The sequence below is a fragment of the Aedes albopictus genome, chromosome 3 (genome assembly GCF_035046485.1).
Source record: "Aedes albopictus strain Foshan chromosome 3, AalbF5, whole genome shotgun sequence".
Lineage (NCBI taxonomy): Eukaryota > Metazoa > Arthropoda > Insecta > Diptera > Culicidae > Aedes > Aedes albopictus.
In genome coordinates, this window is record NC_085138.1 from 309,466,479 (window position 1) to 309,484,237 (window position 17,759).

The window sequence follows — 17,759 nt, forward strand, 5'->3', positions numbered from 1 at the left end:
CTCCACCGTTTCCTTAAACCTTTTTCCAGGGCAGACACGAATGCCACTACCAAACGTGGTAAAGTGTCTTTAATAAATAATAATAATAATAATAATTTTTCCAGGGATTGTATTACAATATTTTCCAAAAAATTCTCAATTAATTCGTCCAAAGTTTTCTTAAGAAGCTGTTCTAGAGATTCATGAAAAAAAAAAATAATCGGGAATTCTTTCATAAAATAGTCATCAGAAATTCCTCTAGGAATTCTTCAAGAAACTCCCGTAGAGATTTTTCTCCAAGAACTCTTATAGAAAATCATTCATGGATTGCTTTCGAATTTTCTTCAGGGATACGTTGGATTCTGTTTGAAATTTCTCTGGTGGTTTCTAAAAAAATCAGAAGTTCAAACAGAAATTCCCGAATTTCTTTACAGATTTCTCCACAGATTCTCATAGATTTATTTTAGTGGTTCAAGCAGAAATTTCTCCAGGAATTCCTGCAAAAGTTAATACAGAGATTCCCTAATGAATTGCTCCGGATATTTATATATGTATTTCCTTAGAATTTTGTTTTCCAGACTTACCTTTATGAATTTCTCGTCGGATTCTTTCAAGAATTTATTTAGAATTTCTCTAGAATTGTTTTTTCTAAGAATTTCTACATGAATTTTACAGACAAATTTTACACCCGAGTCTCTCCTATTAGACGCTGCCACCCACTTTACGCCTAATAGGAGACCCGACTGTATTAGAGATTAATTTTTCGTCAAGAAACTCCGCCAGGAATTCTTTCAGATATCTCTCCAGAAATATACAAATTCCTTCAGAATTATATCCAGACTCAGTTATTTGGCATTTTCTTGAGTTATGATGAGCTATTTTTGAGTGGTGGTTAGATATTCTTTCGTTTAGAAGCAAAGTATTTATCATATTATTTTGCTATTTGACCGAGAAAGCATTACATAGCGTAACCAATATAATTTGGACTCCCATGTATTTTAGATCCTCTGGGTCCTATCAACAAGCTTTTCACAGCTTTCATGAAAAGATGACAACATTTTTTAGAATCGTTCGCAAGATTTCACTGCTATTCATGGAAAACCATCATTTCCTCACAGAAAGTATAATTATTTTTCTTGAAATTGAATTTAGTCAACATCGTCATCCGCGCGAGTGTCGTAAAATTTTTACAATAAGAGAATGTGGTACTGTGGGATTTTTCAGATGTATACAAAAACGGTCCCGTATAGACCCGTTTAGCATGACATCACTGCCCTTCTGGTATGGAAACCCCTGCAAAGTGCCTTGGTAAGTGTAACACTACCACCATCTTAAAATCTCACTTTTACAATATCAACATCTGAGTTTTGATTGGATCATGAGATACGGAAATTCACAGCGCCCTTCTCGGTGAGCTTTGTGGAATAACATTGCGAATGATGAGACGCGAAACCTGGCAATGATTTTCACCATCATCACTCAATTTGAATTTAGGCATCGAAAGCTTTCGCATAGGATATCGCGCTCTTCCGCTCTCCGGTTTGATGGCGCGTGCGTGACGCGCCCCGATTTCATTGAAAGAGGACTCGCTCACACACGTGCTCTTATGGGGATGGATGCTGGATGCTGTGTGCTGTGATGTCCTTTCGTTCGGTCGCGCGCTGGGTCCATGAATGGATGGATGGTGGCTGTGTTTTTTTTTTCTACAATGAAAGCTTGTGACAGGGGAGTCTGGAGAGATTTCCGAAAGCTGCTCTCAATTTAGGAGATTTTCGTTCTGGAACTGACGGACTGCTGGGTTGTTACTGCCGAGAGTGGAGCAGCTTCGATTAGTCCCGGACGAGACTTGGTTCAGATCTACTGTGCCAAAACCTGTGCAGCGCGGTGCGAGTGCGTTTTTTTGGGGACTTCCCTGCACGCCCTACCAGGGGCCACCCCGATAACCACACCGGTGTGCTTGGTGCCGTCGCGTCTCATCCCGTGTTCCTCCCCAGAGCAGATGCGTGCAGAAATCGTGACAAGAAGATGTAGTGCTGGGTACCTTGTGCTGCAGCTCTAGGAAAGCATTGCGTTACGTACATAACTATATGCGAAATTGGATTGGAAGTGGATTCCTGGATGGTCCATTCGTAGTAAGTGGGATTTACGTTCAAGTGGAAGGATACGTGAAGCACCTAGAAAAGCAAACACACAGTGAAATTGTAATGGATTTCTGGCTGGGTTGACTTGTGAAAATCTGTTGGAGCTAGAGTGAGGGTGGGACCCACATTACGGTGGTACATCACTCGGTGAATTAAGGAAGAAGAAAACTCAGAGTGACGGTAAAGACCAACGAGATATATCTTGGTGAATGTTTAATGTAGTGGAACAAAGTTGGCTCGTTTCTAGCTTTTTTTCCGGAAAATGTCTAGCAGTAAAAGCCAAAGTGAATGTGTGTAGAAGAGATTTTAACGAAATCGTGGTCTCATCCTTCTGTGAGACTCGTCCGTCACGGTAGGACGTCGGAGGTGTGCAGTGGGGATATTCTGGTGGAAAATAACAGTGAGAGTGAACAGAGGGTAAATTTGCTCAAAGTTTATGCTGAAAGAAGAAGCTGTAGATAAAACCCAAAGTGTGTGAATTATTTGCACACACTGCCCTTAATTACCAGAAAAGATGCCGAACCACAAGTGAGAAACTATCAGAGTATTCAACAAAAGGATTCCGGAAATGAATCGCCTGAGATTAAAGAACCGAAATCCTCGTCTGCTCCAGTCCGGATAATGAGTCAGTGTAAGTGTCAAGAGAGCTCTTCCAGCAAATTTAAAATCAATTCCCTCGATAAAGCACATCGATACACTGGCTGGCCAGCCACACATAGACAGATCTGTTATCTGCTAGCTTCCGTCGCGCGACGGGAACCCATCCTACCTCACTCGACGGAATGTCTGTGTCAACGGGAGGGCGGTTGACGTTCCTCACCGCAAACAGCACACTGCGAAGCTGTGAACGAACAGTCAGTGGTATCCTTTCCGTCATCGACCGACGCTTCGCATATCCTTTCGCATTCATCGCAGGCAATTTTTCCCATTTTGCACAAACACGCTTGTTTTACCTTGACCTCGATTTGTTAACCTTTGTAGTTAGACTTCGGCCGGAAAAGTAAGATGTTGTTGATTGTTGACTCGTTGGTTAATAGGGATAATGAATTTTCATGGTTCGATAAATAATGAAGAGCTACAGTAATGAAAGTAATGAAGACATGCATGACCATTGGCATCATTGGCAAAATCAGATACTTTACATCATATTTAGGGTTATTTACTTTTTTAATTCGTAACACTCTAAAACTGAAGTTTTTAGCACAAACAAACATACGTTTCACTCCACCCACTTCCCATCGTTTCCCTTTTTAACGGACTATTCAAATATTCCGTAGTTCGCAAATCTCTCCCTCATTGCTCTCGCATCGTTTTTGCTCCTGTTTGGCGATTGCTCAGCGTAATTAACAGTGGGTGATTAAGCTTTTGTGACGATGATTTTAATCGCATTTTGTTCCAAGTGATACGTCTATCTGTCTGTGTTTTAAGCTTATATATATATTTTTTGGAATAAACTTTTCATTTGACGGAAGCTATGCTTGAAATAATTAAAATTTACCAGAAATTCTCATTTTTCTTAAAAAAAAGCTTGTTCTTGACATTGTTTGATAGTTATCCATGTTTAAACAATTTTCTAAAGATACATTTTATTCACAACATTTGTAGGCAATAAAAATATCCGCAAAAGAACTTTAAAAGATTTGAAATTGGTCAAATAGTTGAAAAGTAACTGGGCCCTATAGCTAAAATTTTAAGTAAAATAGAAGAAAAAATAACAGAAATTAAAAAAAAATCACAATTTGCATGATTTTGAAAAGTAATGATGTCTAAAATATTAAAATAATTAAATATATTAAAGAAGACTATGAAAAAAAAAATAAAAAGATATATGCGAAAAGCTTGAACATCGATTAAACATGTTTTTATTACTCGAAAGCTCCACGTTTGCGTGTTTGCACCACCTCAAAATCTTAATATTTGTGACTCAAACTCCAAGGTTTCTCTTTCTATGTGCTTTGATTCCCATTTCAGTTTTCGAATTTATTTTAAAACAAGCCGTAAAGTACCTATGGAATAATTAAAATATATTTAAGCCGCTCTTTTAAAGCTGCGTCTATACTTTACTCATATGTTTATGCACCATGTTGGGATGTAAGTTCATTTGAATTTATTGCCTTTATTGTTATAGTGTGTCCTAAAATTGCAGGTTGTCCTCTGTGAAGACTGCAAGAGAGATACTCTTAAATAGAACTCTGATCTGTTCAAGCTCAAGAAACGATGCGATAAGAGAGGTTGTGACATACTTTTTTTTCGGTTGAATCAAAAGCTTTTAAGTGTTATGATGGCTTAAATACAAGAGAGTTCTCCGGTATTCTGAACAATCTGTCTGTAAAAAAATCTGTACATATCCTACCAGATTAAGCAAAGCCATTCAAAACATCTTCGGATAAATCAGTCTTTTTGTATAGTTACTAACCTCTAGCATCCGCTGAGTATTGTAGCTATACAGGGGATGGCCAAAATGTTTGGGATAGGCAACTTTTTTTTCTCTCACAAAAAAGTTCAACAAGCTATAACTTTTCATAGAGCGCATCAAAAAATCTCAAATTTTGACTGTTTATCAACCTATTATGTGGTCACCATTGGTACAAATTTGGGCTCGATTGATTAATATTTCGCAAAGTTAGAACCGTTCGCGTAAAACACCATTTTTCGGACAACTCATATCTCGGAAACCAGTGAACCGAATTGAATGAAATTTTGAACGTACACTAACAATATGCAAATGCTTCACAAACTATTAAAACATAGGTACTTTTTAAACGTTGAAAAATGTTATCATGGATTGACACTTTTTGGATTTTTCTCGAAAAAATGTATTTTTTTTACATCAATAGGGGTACTCACCAAACAGATTAAATTGCTACGTAAGCCATGATTTTCTGCTTATTTGAAATGTTTCATGATTTTGCGAATGAAATAATCAAAGATTGCCCTGGTGATCGCGACGTTTAATCAATTTAAGTGGTTTACGCTGTTTAGTGAATCCCCCTAATGTCAATAAATTTTAGTGTTGATATCCAAAGATTTTCCACTTCTGTTCTCAAGTTATCTCTGATCAGATATATTAGAGCCTATTAAGATTGAAGGAAGAACGCATTTAGTAATTTTTATGTGGTACTAGCTGGCCCGGCAAACTTTGTCTTGCCCATTTGCGGTGGTTTGACAACTGTTAAGGTCATTGCAGCACCGCACTCTAGATTGGTTTCATTATAAACTTGGATCGTATACGATCGAGTTGAATTTTTTTCCCAGCTCATAAAAAATCAGCACTTTATCAATTTTCTTACCTTTTTAGTTTATTTTCGTAACTTTTTCTACACATAAACAATGCCTCCATGAATACAAATCGAACCGTGCAAGAGTCATGTTGATCGGTTCGTCCGTTTGTGAGTTTTGTTGCCTCTATTGAACTTCGAACTCATTTTTATATATAACTAGCTGTCCCGGCAAACTCTGTCTTGCCAATCTTGTGGTGGTTTGACAGCTTTTGAGCTAATTTAAGCACCGCACTCTAGATTGGTTTGATTTCGATCATGTTAATTTTCTTCCCAGTTCATAAAAATCAGTACTTAATCAATTTTCTAACTTTTGGAGTTGATTTTCGTAACTTTTTATACATATAAACACAGCCACCATGGATACGAATCGAAACGTGCAAGGGTCATGCTGATCAGTTCGGCCAATCGTGAGTTTTGTTGCCTCAAAGGGGCTGCAAACTCATTTATATATATAAAGATTGTAAATTTGACTTATTTTCCTATATATGGGTAAAAATTTCAATCTGGTATAACTTAATTCGCCGTGAGAAAATATTACATTTTATAACGTCGTAATAAGTATAAATATATTGTTGATAAACGTTTAAAAATTCATTCAATTCGGTTCACTGGTTTCCGAGATATGACAGTTCAAAAATTGGTTGTCTAAATAATAGTGTTTTACCCGATCGGTTCTAACTTCGCGAAAAACTAATCAATCGAGCCCAAATTTGTACCAATGATGCACATATAATATGTTGACAAACAGTCAAAATTTGAGATTTTTTGATGCACTCTATGAAAAGTTACAGCATGTTGAATTTTTTTGTGACAGAAAAAAAGTTGCCTATCCCAAATATTTTGGCCATCCCCTGTAGAATCGATTTAGTGGGAATCTAAAAGCTCCATAAGCAAATGGGCTCTCTCCTATTGTTCTCTAGAGGGATTTGAGTATTTAAAACATATTTTGAATAACTACTCTTTTGTAGTTCTTCTATTGAGTATTTTTATGGCGTGATATTACTCTATAGTCTGAAGGAATTCCAGATCAGGTGAATGGGTTATACATGAATGTTCCAGTCGACCAAAAAAATTCAAGGACACCACAAAGTCCTCTAATAACGGTTTTGTTTTGGGTTTGTGCGTTCAGCCGTTTGACTGTGATCGTAGTCACGACTAACATAAGTTAATTTAACTTTGATAACACAGCGAAACAAAAATTAACTATTGGTCTGTCTCAAGAGCAAACTTATGTGTCTCCGACGGATTTTGGGCCGCTGAATCCGAATCTGGGCTCAGATTTGTTCCAGCACGTCACAATTTTGTGCTATACCTCCATTTATAGGGTAAAATATACGATGTTAGGCTTTTTGACTGTAATCCATTAAGCATGGAAATATTTTTTTGAGCAATTAAAAGGTAAATTGGCCAATTAACATTTGTCAGAGACACATAAGTTTGCTCTTGAGACAAAAAATGTTGCGCTGTGTGATTAGTGCTAATTTTTCATGTTCTCAAGCTGATTTTACACATTTAATATTGTGCTATGCGACGAGTTTGTATCGATATATTCTTAAAATGAAAAAGAAAAATAAATACATACATTTACAAAAATTACATTTACAAATTTACAAAACTGGAGCGGACCTGGTGTGATGGTTAGAACACTTGACTGTCACACCGAGGACCTGGGATCGAATCCCACTCCCAACAAACTCGCAAAATGTGAGTTCTTCCTTCGGAAGGGAAGTAAGGCGTGGGTCCCGATATGAACTAGCCTAGGGCTAAAAATCTCGTTAATACAGATAAAAAAATCCAACTTTTTTCCTTATTTTTACGCACCTCAACATATATAACCCCTTAACCTAGTTCAATCTTAAATTCTTAAAATGCATGGCCGATTAACACATCCACAATGTTCGTCTAGCTAACATGCCTATTCATGTGAACTTACACGCCTCTCAATTCAAACGTTGTTCGCCCTTGTTCAAACGTTGTTTTACTGAATTTCGAGGATGCTAGATAACGTACCTTTCAATGTCATATTGAAAGTCACATGGCGTCACAAGCTACCTCCAAACCTTCAATGATCTACGCTTATGCGTTTTACAGTGTCCTCTTCATGGCACTGATTAGGTTTTTACTTTTCAGCACTGTGTATAACTGAGAATTGGGTTGTTTAATGAATACAATTTGGGGTGTCGGGCTGAAAATCTCCCCGTTATAACATTAAGCAAGTCGCACTAATTCGTGGTTAACACAGTCTCAAGCCGCTGTTAAGAAAATTGCCTTCTTCCCGTCCGTTACCAAAGCAAAGAGATTTGCGACTAATGCGAGGTATGCACTTCAAATGGAATCGCTCAAGTAATTTTCGTTCAGTGCATTATTTTTCCGTGACCGGAATGGTCAAGCAATTTAACACAGCAAGCCCCATTTGATTTGACGTTTCGTTTCAGCTCCGTACTAGGATCCGGAATAAAGCGACGCTTTCTCATTTCTTGAGCGATTTCTTGCCTGAATTTTCCACGCATCGAAATAGGCCAAGAAATTTCTTGCGATCTGCGTACTACCCATAATAGGGAACTGCACGCCGCGGTTGCTAGGGAAAATTCTTTTAAGTCCTTGACGTTTCGTGGCCTTGTTGTTTACGATTTGGACTTAGAAAAATTTTGCTGGTTTTACTGAGGTGCACCCAGGTGGGCAGGGTGGCTTTGATTGAAATTATCAACGCGTGGTTCGTGGGTGGCGGAATGCGCGCGTTCGGGCTCCTACTTGCAAGATTATGAAACCTGACTTGACTACAGTTATGAAGTTCAGCAATTTGTAAGGCATGATTAGCTGATGTCAGGATGAATCATTGACCACATGGTCACCACTGGCCACTCCGGGAACTTCCGGGATGACCCGAAACAACCTGGAGAACCGGTGATAGGGGTCAATTACGTTTATTTAGCAAAACATGATGAAAAACACCACGGCTCTTTTTTTATGATTTTTCGTCAATTCACTTGTGACTGCATAGCAATACTGGCCATGGTTCCCATGTGCCACTTTCGAAACTTCCGGGATGCCCTGAAGAACCGACATTAGAGAATAATCATATTCTAACAGAAAAATGTGTCATGCGACGGATCTTTCTTCATGAATTTTCATAGATATGTTTGAGGTTGTATCGATGCTAGACATGGCCCCCATTATTGGCCACTTCTGGAACATCCAGGTACCCCGACGGAAACGACAACAAAAGCTAATTACGATCATACAACAAAACATGTAATGTGACCATCATGATTTTTAATTCCTATGTATGTGGTCGTATCAAAAGTGGCCACACTCTTGGTTGACCATTTCTGAAACTTTCTGGGGCGCCCTGAGGGAACCGATGGCCAGAATCAATTAGGTTCATTCAGCGACGGTTTCATCATGTTTTTCGAGAATATGCTTGTGGTTACTGCTAAAACTTAGAGAATGCCCTCAAGAGACTGATGGCATATTGAACAAACGCGTTCATATGACAAAATGTGGTGTGTAACGCATCTTGGCTAGGTCCAGAGAAATATCTGACAGGATAAAATAATGCCTGATGGAACTTCCGAAGGATTCCCTGGCGTAATTCCTGGAGGAATCCCTTTCAAAATGTTTGAAGGCATCCTCAACGGAATTTCTTGAGAAACGTCCGTCTGGGAATTCCTCCGGGTTCTCCTCCTCCAATTCTTCCAGGAGTTTCTCTAAGAGTTCATCCTAAATTGTTTCCTTAAGTAAGTATGAGAGTTTCTTCCAAAACATCTCCGGGAATTTCTTCTGTAATTCCGCACAAAGTCCTTCCTGGAACTCCTCTGGGAGTTTCTTCTTAAGTTCCTCTGGAATTCCCCCCGGCAGTCCCTTTTAAATTACACCAGGAGTTTCACGTAGAATTTCACTGTGAGTTTGTCATAATTTCCCCCGAGAGTTTATGCTGAAATTCTTCCACAGGCAGTTTCTCATGAAATTCCTCCGGGAATTTCCCCAGGAATTCCTACGGAAGATGCTTGTAGAATTTCTTTAGTTCATTCTAGAATATCTCTGGAAGTTCCTTCTGAAATTCCTCCGAGAGTTCATCCTGGAATTCTTCCGGGAGTTCACTCTGAAGTTCACGCGGAAACTCCAACGGTAGTTCGACCTAGAATTTATCTGTGAGTTCGCCATAGTATTCCTTCAGAGTACCATCCGGGAGTTTCCTCCTAGAATTCCTCTTGAAATTCCTCATGGAACTTCCTGGATCCCAAAAATGCTTCAGGAGTTTATCACAGAATTGCTCGGATGTTCCTCTTGAAAAACGTCCGGGAGTTCCTTCAGGAAATCTTCCGGAAGTTCCTCTGGAAGTTCGTCCTGCAATTTCTCCTAAAGTTGTTTCTGGAATTCTTTCTGGAAATTCTTCTGGAATCCTTCTAGGAGTATCTCTGGAGTTAATCTGAGAATTCCTCCCAAAATTCCTCCTTTCTTACCGAAATTTCTCTGAAGGGTCACTTTGAAACACCTTCTGAAATTCCCACAGGAGTTGCTCGTGAAATTTCTCATTAAATTTCACAGGGGACTCTACTTTTATTTCTTAGGGGGGTTTGCCTTAGAATATCTCTAGGAGTTTCTCCTAAAACTCTGCGACTTCCTATTGAAATTCCTTCTGGAGTTCCTCCTCCTCTGAGAGTTCACGCTGGAGCCCCTACGAGAGTTCATCCTAAAATCCTCCGGGAGTAAGTCATAGTATTACTTCGGATTCTCCACTTGAATACTCTCCACGAGTATCCTCCTGGTACCTCTATGAGAGTTCCTCGAAGATCCTGGAATTTCTCTATGAGTTCGTTATATTATGTCTTCGGATGTTCCTCTTGAATACCCTCCTGGAATTTCTTCGAGAGTTCCTCATGAAATGTTACCAGGAGTCCCTTCTGAAATTTCTCTAGGAATTCCTTCTGGCAGATCCTCCTGGAAATCATCAGATAGTTCCTCCTAGAATTCCTGCGGAAATCCTTTCGGTAGTTTCTCCTGAAACTACTTCGTGAGTTCATCCTAGAATTTCACAGGGAGTTTCTCATGATATTCCTGCGAGAGTTCATGCTGGAATTTCTTCGGAAGTTCCTTCTTGAGTTTCTTAGGTTATTTTTTTGAAATTCCTTCAGGATTTCCTCGAGGAATTCCTGCGGGAGCTGCTCGTGGAATTTCTCCTAGAAAGTCAACGGAAGTTTCTCCTGAAATTCCCACGGGAGTTTGACCTGGAATTTCCGTAGAAGTTCCCCTGGGATTTCCTCCCAAAATTCCTATGGCGATTTCTCCTAGAATTCCTTTGGTAGTCCTTCCTGTAATAGCATCGAGAGTTCGTAAGAGTATTTCTTTAAAATGTTCCTCTGATTGTTCGGATCCTGGTGGCCACTCTAGCTACACCAAAGTTAAGGAACTTCTGGGAGATTCCCTGGTCTTGTTCCTGGAGAAATCCCTATCAAAAGTCGTTAAAAATAATTTGTGGCGCTAGTGATTTCTGATAGATGCTGTGCCAGTTATTTTTCCAGAAGCTCCACCATGTATCATTCCATGAGTTTCGTAAAGGATTGTGCGTAGTGTTTCACCAGGGATTTTTCTGAAGATTCACTAGTAATTTATCTTGAATTCCACCACTGACTGCTCCAGAAGTTCAGCTAGAAGTTCTTCCAGAAATTTCTCCAACAGTTCCGGAGGGTATTCTTCGTGGTGTTTATCAGGGATTTTTCCTGGAAATCCATCAGGGGTTGCTCTTAGAGTGCTGCTTCATTCCCCCAACAGCGGGGGTAAAAAAAAGAGTACTGCAGGTGATTACTGCTGCAATTCCTCTCAAAATTTCTTTAGAAATTCCGCCATACAGGAACTCCGCTAAGAAATTCATACAGGAACTCCGCTAAGGACTCCTCTAAAATTTACGCAAATTACTGCTCTTGAATTCCATCTGGGTTTTTTTTTTTAAAGAGATTCATCTAGGAGTTCCGCAAGGGCAATGCACTGCATCTGAATTATCTCTGCCAGATATTTATTCAACAATTCCAACAGAGATTTCCTCAATATATTAGTCAGAGATTCCTCAAACATTTTGCCAGACGTTTCTCAAGAAATTCCGTTGAGGATGCCTTCAAACATTTTGAAAGGGATTCCTCCAGGAATTACGCCAGGGAATCCTCCGGAAGTTCCATCAGGCATTTCAAAGGAATGAAGGAATTTCAAAAGGATAACCTAAGAAACTCAAGAAGGAACTCCCGAAGAAATTCCAGCATAAACTCTCGCAGGAATATCATGAGAAACTCCCTGTGAAATTATAGGATGAACTCACGAAGTAGTTTCAGGAGGAACTACCGAAAGGATTTCCGCAGGAATTCTAGGAGGAACTATCTGATGATTTCCAGGAGGATCTGCCAGAAGGAATTCCTAGAGAAATTTCAGAAGGGACTCCTGGTAACATTTCATGAGGAACTCTCGAAGGAATTCCAGGAGGGTATTCAAGAGGAACATCCGAAGACATAATATAACGAACTCATAGAGAAATTCCAGGATCTTCGAACTCTCATAGAGGTACCAGGAGGATACTCGTGGAGAGTATTCAAGTGGAGAATCCGAAGTAATACTATGACTTACTCCCGGAGGATTTTAGGATGAACTCTCGTAGGGGCTCCAGCGTGAACTCTCAGAGGAGGAGGAACTCCAGAAGGAATTTCAATAGGAAGTCGCAGAGTTTTAGGAGAAACTCCTAGAGATATTCTAAGGCAAACCCCCCTAAGAAATAAAAGTAGAGTCCCCTGTGAAATTTAATGAGAAATTTCACGAGCAACTCCTGTGGGAATTTCAGAAGGTGTTTCAAAGTGACCCTTCAGAGAAATTTCGGTAAGAAAGGAGGAATTTTGGGAGGAATTCTCAGATTAACTCCAGAGATACTCCTAGAAGGATTCCAGAAGAATTTCCAGAAAGAATTCCAGAAACAACTTTAGGAGAAATTGCAGGACGAACTTCCAGAGGAACTTCCGGAAGATTTCCTGAAGGAACTCCCGGACGTTTTTCAAGAGGAACATCCGAGCAATTCTGTGATAAACTCCTGAAGCATTTTTGGGATCCAGGAAGTTCCATGAGGAATTTCAAGAGGAATTCTAGGAGGAAACTCCCGGATGGTACTCTGAAGGAATACTATGGCGAACTCACAGATAAATTCTAGGTCGAACTACCGTTGGAGTTTCCGCGTGAACTTCAGAGTGAACTCCCGGAAGAATTCCAGGATGAACTCTCGGAGGAATTTCAGAAGGAACTTCCAGAGATATTCTAGAATGAACTAAAGAAATTCTACAAGCATCTTCCGTAGGAATTCCTGGGGAAATTCCCGGAGGAATTTCATGAGAAACTGCCTGTGGAAGAATTTCAGCATAAACTCTCGGGGGAAATTATGACAAACTCACAGTGAAATTCTACGTGAAACTCCTGGTGTAATTTAAAAGGGACTGCCGGGGGGAATTCCAGAGGAACTTAAGAAGAAACTCCCAGAGGAGTTCCAGGAAGGACTTTGTGCGGAATTACAGAAGAAATTCCCGGAGAAGTTTTGGAAGAAACTCTCATACTTACTTAAGGAAACAATTTAGGATGAACTCTTAGAGAAACTCCTGGAAGAATTGGAGGAGGAGAACCCGGAGGAATTCCCAGACGGACGTTTCTCAAGAAATTCCGTTGAGGATGCCTTCAAACATTTTGAAAGGGATTCCTCCAGGAATTACGCCAGGGAATCCTTCGGAAGTTCCATCAGGCATTATTTTATCCTGTCAGATATTTCTCTGGACCTAGCCAAGATGCGTTACACACCACATTTTGTCATATGAACGCGTTTGTTCAATATGCCATCAGTCTCTTGAGGGCATTCTCTAAGTTTTAGCAGTAACCACAAGCATATTCTCGAAAAACATGATGAAACCGTCGCTGAATGAACCTAATTGATTCTGGCCATCGGTTCCCTCAGGGCGCCCCAGAAAGTTTCAGAAATGGTCAACCAAGAGTGTGGCCACTTTTGATACGACCACATACATAGGAATTAAAAATCATGATGGTCACATTACATGTTTTGTTGTATGATCGTAATTAGCTTTTGTTGTCGTTTCCGTCGGGGTACCTGGATGTTCCAGAAGTGGCCAATAATGGGGGCCATGTCTAGCATCGATACAACCTCAAACATATCTATGAAAATTCATGAAGAAAGATCCGTCGCATGACACATTTTTCTGTTAGAATATGATTATTCTCTAATGTCGGTTCTTCAGGGCATCCCGGAAGTTTCGAAAGTGGCACATGGGAACCATGGCCAGTATTGCTATGCAGTCACAAGTGAATTGACGAAAAATCATAAAAAAAGAGCCGTGGTGTTTTTCATCATGTTTTGCTAAATAAACGTAATTGACCCCTATCACCGGTTCTCCAGGTTGTTTCGGGTCATCCCGGAAGTTCCCGGAGTGGCCAGTGGTGACCATGTGGTCAATGATTCATCCTGACATCAGCTAATCATGCCTTACAAATTGCTGAACTTCATAACTGTAGTCAAGTCAGGTTTCATAATCTTGCAAGTAGGAGCCCGAACGCGCGCATTCCGCCACCCACGAACCACGCGTTGATAATTTCAATCAAAGCCACCCTGCCCACCTGGGTGCACCTCAGTAAAACCAGCAAAATTTTTCTAAGTCCAAATCGTAAACAACAAGGCCACGAAACGTCAAGGACTTAAAAGAATTTTCCCTAGCAACCGCGGCGTGCAGTTCCCTATTACTGACTCTAAGCCAAGATTGACGCAATCGACGCAATGGTCGTAATCAATATTGTTAATCGATAAATTATCGACAGCTGATAGCAAAGCCTGGACCCTTTCCCAACTTTCCCCCTACTAGGACCAATACTCACGATGGACTAGACGATGTCGTCAACTTGAGCAAAGTGTGTAGTAATTAGCATTGGGTCGTAGTAGTTTTTAAAAATACTGTTTTAAACTTTTCCCATCGCACTGGTGTTTTGATCGAATGGAAGCTCCAAAGATGATTTGATAATTGAACAATATTTCAATAATCGAAAATCTCCGAGGTCACTGGACAACATTCAGAGATAAAAAAGGGTGTCTATGTCTATGTTAACGCCTTCAGAGTACTATTCTTGAGAAATATACAAAGAGCAAAAAGAAAAAAAAGTGTGTCGTAGCTAATTTTTAAAGAAAAATTATTCGGAGACAGCTACCAGAGCTAGCGTTTTTAGCCGATATGGGCAACAAGTTTTTCTGACAGCTTCCCCAAACAATAATCAGATAATATCCTCAGTTATTTTATAATACATTCTGAAAATTATTTCAAGCTGATTACCAATAGTGTCAATAACCGATGTTAGTCATTGACAGCACCAGCATCATTTCCAAATAACTCTCATAAGGTACCCCGGGGCAAGTGAGAATCGGGGGCAAGTGTGACCTATAGCTAGTATTTTTTTTATTATTTATTTTTAAGATTAACATTCTTCATGGAAAACATAGGTATCACACCTACGGATACTTTGAATACAAAAAATGTTATTGTTCTAACCATAAAGAGATCATATACGTTATTGTTGTTCATATGTAATTTTCAATTCACTAGGTGAGATTAACGTGCTCTACTACATTCGTCGTTCAAAAATAGATTTGTTATTCTACAAATACTTTTTCGGTTTCAGGATAGTGTTTGGAGTTCTTGCAAATTATTTCAAGCGAAAAAACTGTATTTTATTTTTATTTATTGCCTGTAGTTTACTGCTCTCACTTGCCCCAGTGCATTTCGCTATCTGGGGCAAGTGGGACCTATGAGAATAAACAAACACAATTTTATGGGTTCATCTCGCCTTGTCCAGCCAAAGATGACATTAGCACGAAAGTCAATAAAAATTGACGCGTTAAGTAATCTACTGTTGAATTATACTTTATTACCTCTATTTAGATGATGAAATTCTTGTTAAAAAGGTAAAACCTTGGGTAAAACAAAAAAAAATCAAAAGCATACATTTATTATGTTTTTCTCTAAATATCTTCCATTATTTTTTCACTTAACGCTGCATAATTAATTCTTCTGAGCATTCAGGAACCGTCAATAAAAAAATTAAATAGGGAAATAGCCTTTTCAAAATTCATGATTAAAAAAAATATTTAAAAATCGTAAGATTATGTAAAGGAGAAGATATTGCTAAAAATCTCGAAAGCCCAGATTTACTATTGGCGAGATTCATCAACTATATTGATCTCAAGTTTCGAAATCTTTTGTCTCTTCACTTTACGGCGCTTTTTGTATAAAAAAAAAATCAATTTATTTTGCATGAGCTACTAGAGTTGATTCAAGTTTTCTTTTTCCGCAGCGATTTGTTATGTGTTACGTAATTTATGCACGATATCATAACCCTCTTCTTATATTAATCCCTAAACATAGTAATTCATATATGTAAGAGATTTATGACTTATGCTACCTTATTTGATGCAACTTATATTAGGCCCTTTGAACAAAAACTCTGAATAGGTCCCACTTGCCCCATGAAACGCAGTAAATGAAGATCTGCTACACTTTTCATTATATGCATAATATATGGAATGTAAAAATTTAGAAACAGTTTTAATGCACGTTAATAAGTACAAATATACCAACAACGTCTTTTGGGTCCATTGGAATTATTAAGGAATTTGTGTTCTGAAAGTTTTGGCATGACAAAACCAAATTAGCACTTTTTTAGGTCCCACTTGCCCCGGGGTACCTTACATGCTCTCATATTAGTGTTAGATAACACTTTTTGAGCTTCCATTCGATATTGTAAAGAAATTTGTCAAACTCTATTTGTCAAAATATAGTCAATAATGTATCAAATTGTGTTTCTAATTTCGCTAGTCGTCTTCTGCATATCTGTGATCATCTCAGTCCAAAGTAATATTATATTCATCGCAACCCTTCACAATGTCAACCGTCCTAAGTCCTAACTAAATTCCTGCTTTTTTGATCAGTGAAATAATACCGTCTAAGATATAAAAACAAAAAAGTTCAGTCAACTGATTTTTGTCAAAAATAAAAATGATAATGATTATTTGTCAACTTTTATAAATTCACAAAACCCATAAACATAAGAAATACAAATATAAACTCCTATAATCAGCAGTTTTATCTTTACCTAATCAGTCCAATTTTCTATTTGTAATGAATTTAATCTGTAAGGCTGTAAGTCAATTTATCCTAGCGTCCCCTGTCCTGTGTACTAACGAATTCAAGTAAAGAATGATGAGTGTAACGCAGAGACCTCCTCTACCCACTCTTGCGTTACGTTAAATTTAACAATTATTGTTAAATTTGAGAAAATTCAAAGAATGCAAAGATTAGGTCTATGCCAGCTGAATTATAATTTGTTTTTGACTTGTGATAAATGCACGACGGATACTCCTTTGGTTCCCATTAGCACTTACGGCGATTCCTTCACTTGCGCTTAACTCGTAAACTAGATATATCTAGCTCAAAGTCCAAGCGGTGGTGAATGAACTGGCGCTAAGGTGCTAATGGGTTAAGCCCTCCCATCGCGTCAAGATCGAATATCCAGGGGGAGGGTTAATCGATAAATTATCGTTATCGCCGTTAAAGTTAACGTGTTTTATCGTCGATAACTATAACGTCTTCAGGCGGAAGCGTCATCGGCGATACAGTTAACTGAGGAGATACAATTATGAAATATATATAATAGATCTGTTCGCTTTGAAACTTTTTTTCTCCGATTCTCCGTGACACATCAAATTATCAATCCACATGCAAAAACAAGTCTTCAGTCCAAAATTGAGCCAAATTGATAAAGATTTAAAGGTGTATCAAATCGATTTTGTGTTTTTTAGCCGTTTTCACAGAAATTTGCTCAGAAATTCTCAAAATTGCTCAGCTGGGCGAAATATTGAGCATCTGTTTGATAACGATCAATTTAGCTAAAACAATTCAATACGATGGTGGAACTGCTTCTGGATGCAACATTTTGGAGCTTGGTGGAGTGGAGCTTACTTGCTATCTATCTACCCACAAATCAACACAACTACACGATCAAGAGAAACTTCATTCTTACTATGCACTCTACGGTTTCGAAACAAGGCTATGATGCCAAATTGCAATGACATGCAGTGCGTAGTTTCATTAACTTATAGCTGGATCGTGACGCAAAACAATCTTATTCCAGGACTCGAACCTTGAATCTTCGAATCGACAATCTCATGCTCAACCATCTGCATCAATTCGAAACTGATGCAGATGAGACAAAGAATTGTAATGACGTTTTAATCATGGGTAACTTTGTTTTATTTTGTGCTGGCAACTCTGTACAATTTTTAGTA

At 38.8% G+C, this 17,759-nt stretch overlaps 1 protein-coding gene across 2 annotated transcripts in view; it reads left to right on the forward strand.

The window, feature by feature from the left end:
• The first annotated feature begins 872 nt into the window (after positions 1–872).
• The window catches only part of LOC109431029 (muscarinic acetylcholine receptor DM1-like), a 493,708-nt gene continuing 476,821 nt past the window's right edge, over positions 873–17,759 (forward strand). For both annotated transcript variants that reach the window (XM_062842432.1, XM_062842433.1), the window contains exon 1: positions 873–2,751. The gene's annotated coding sequence lies outside the window, so the exon portion shown is untranslated. The remainder of the gene's footprint in view (positions 2,752–17,759) is intronic.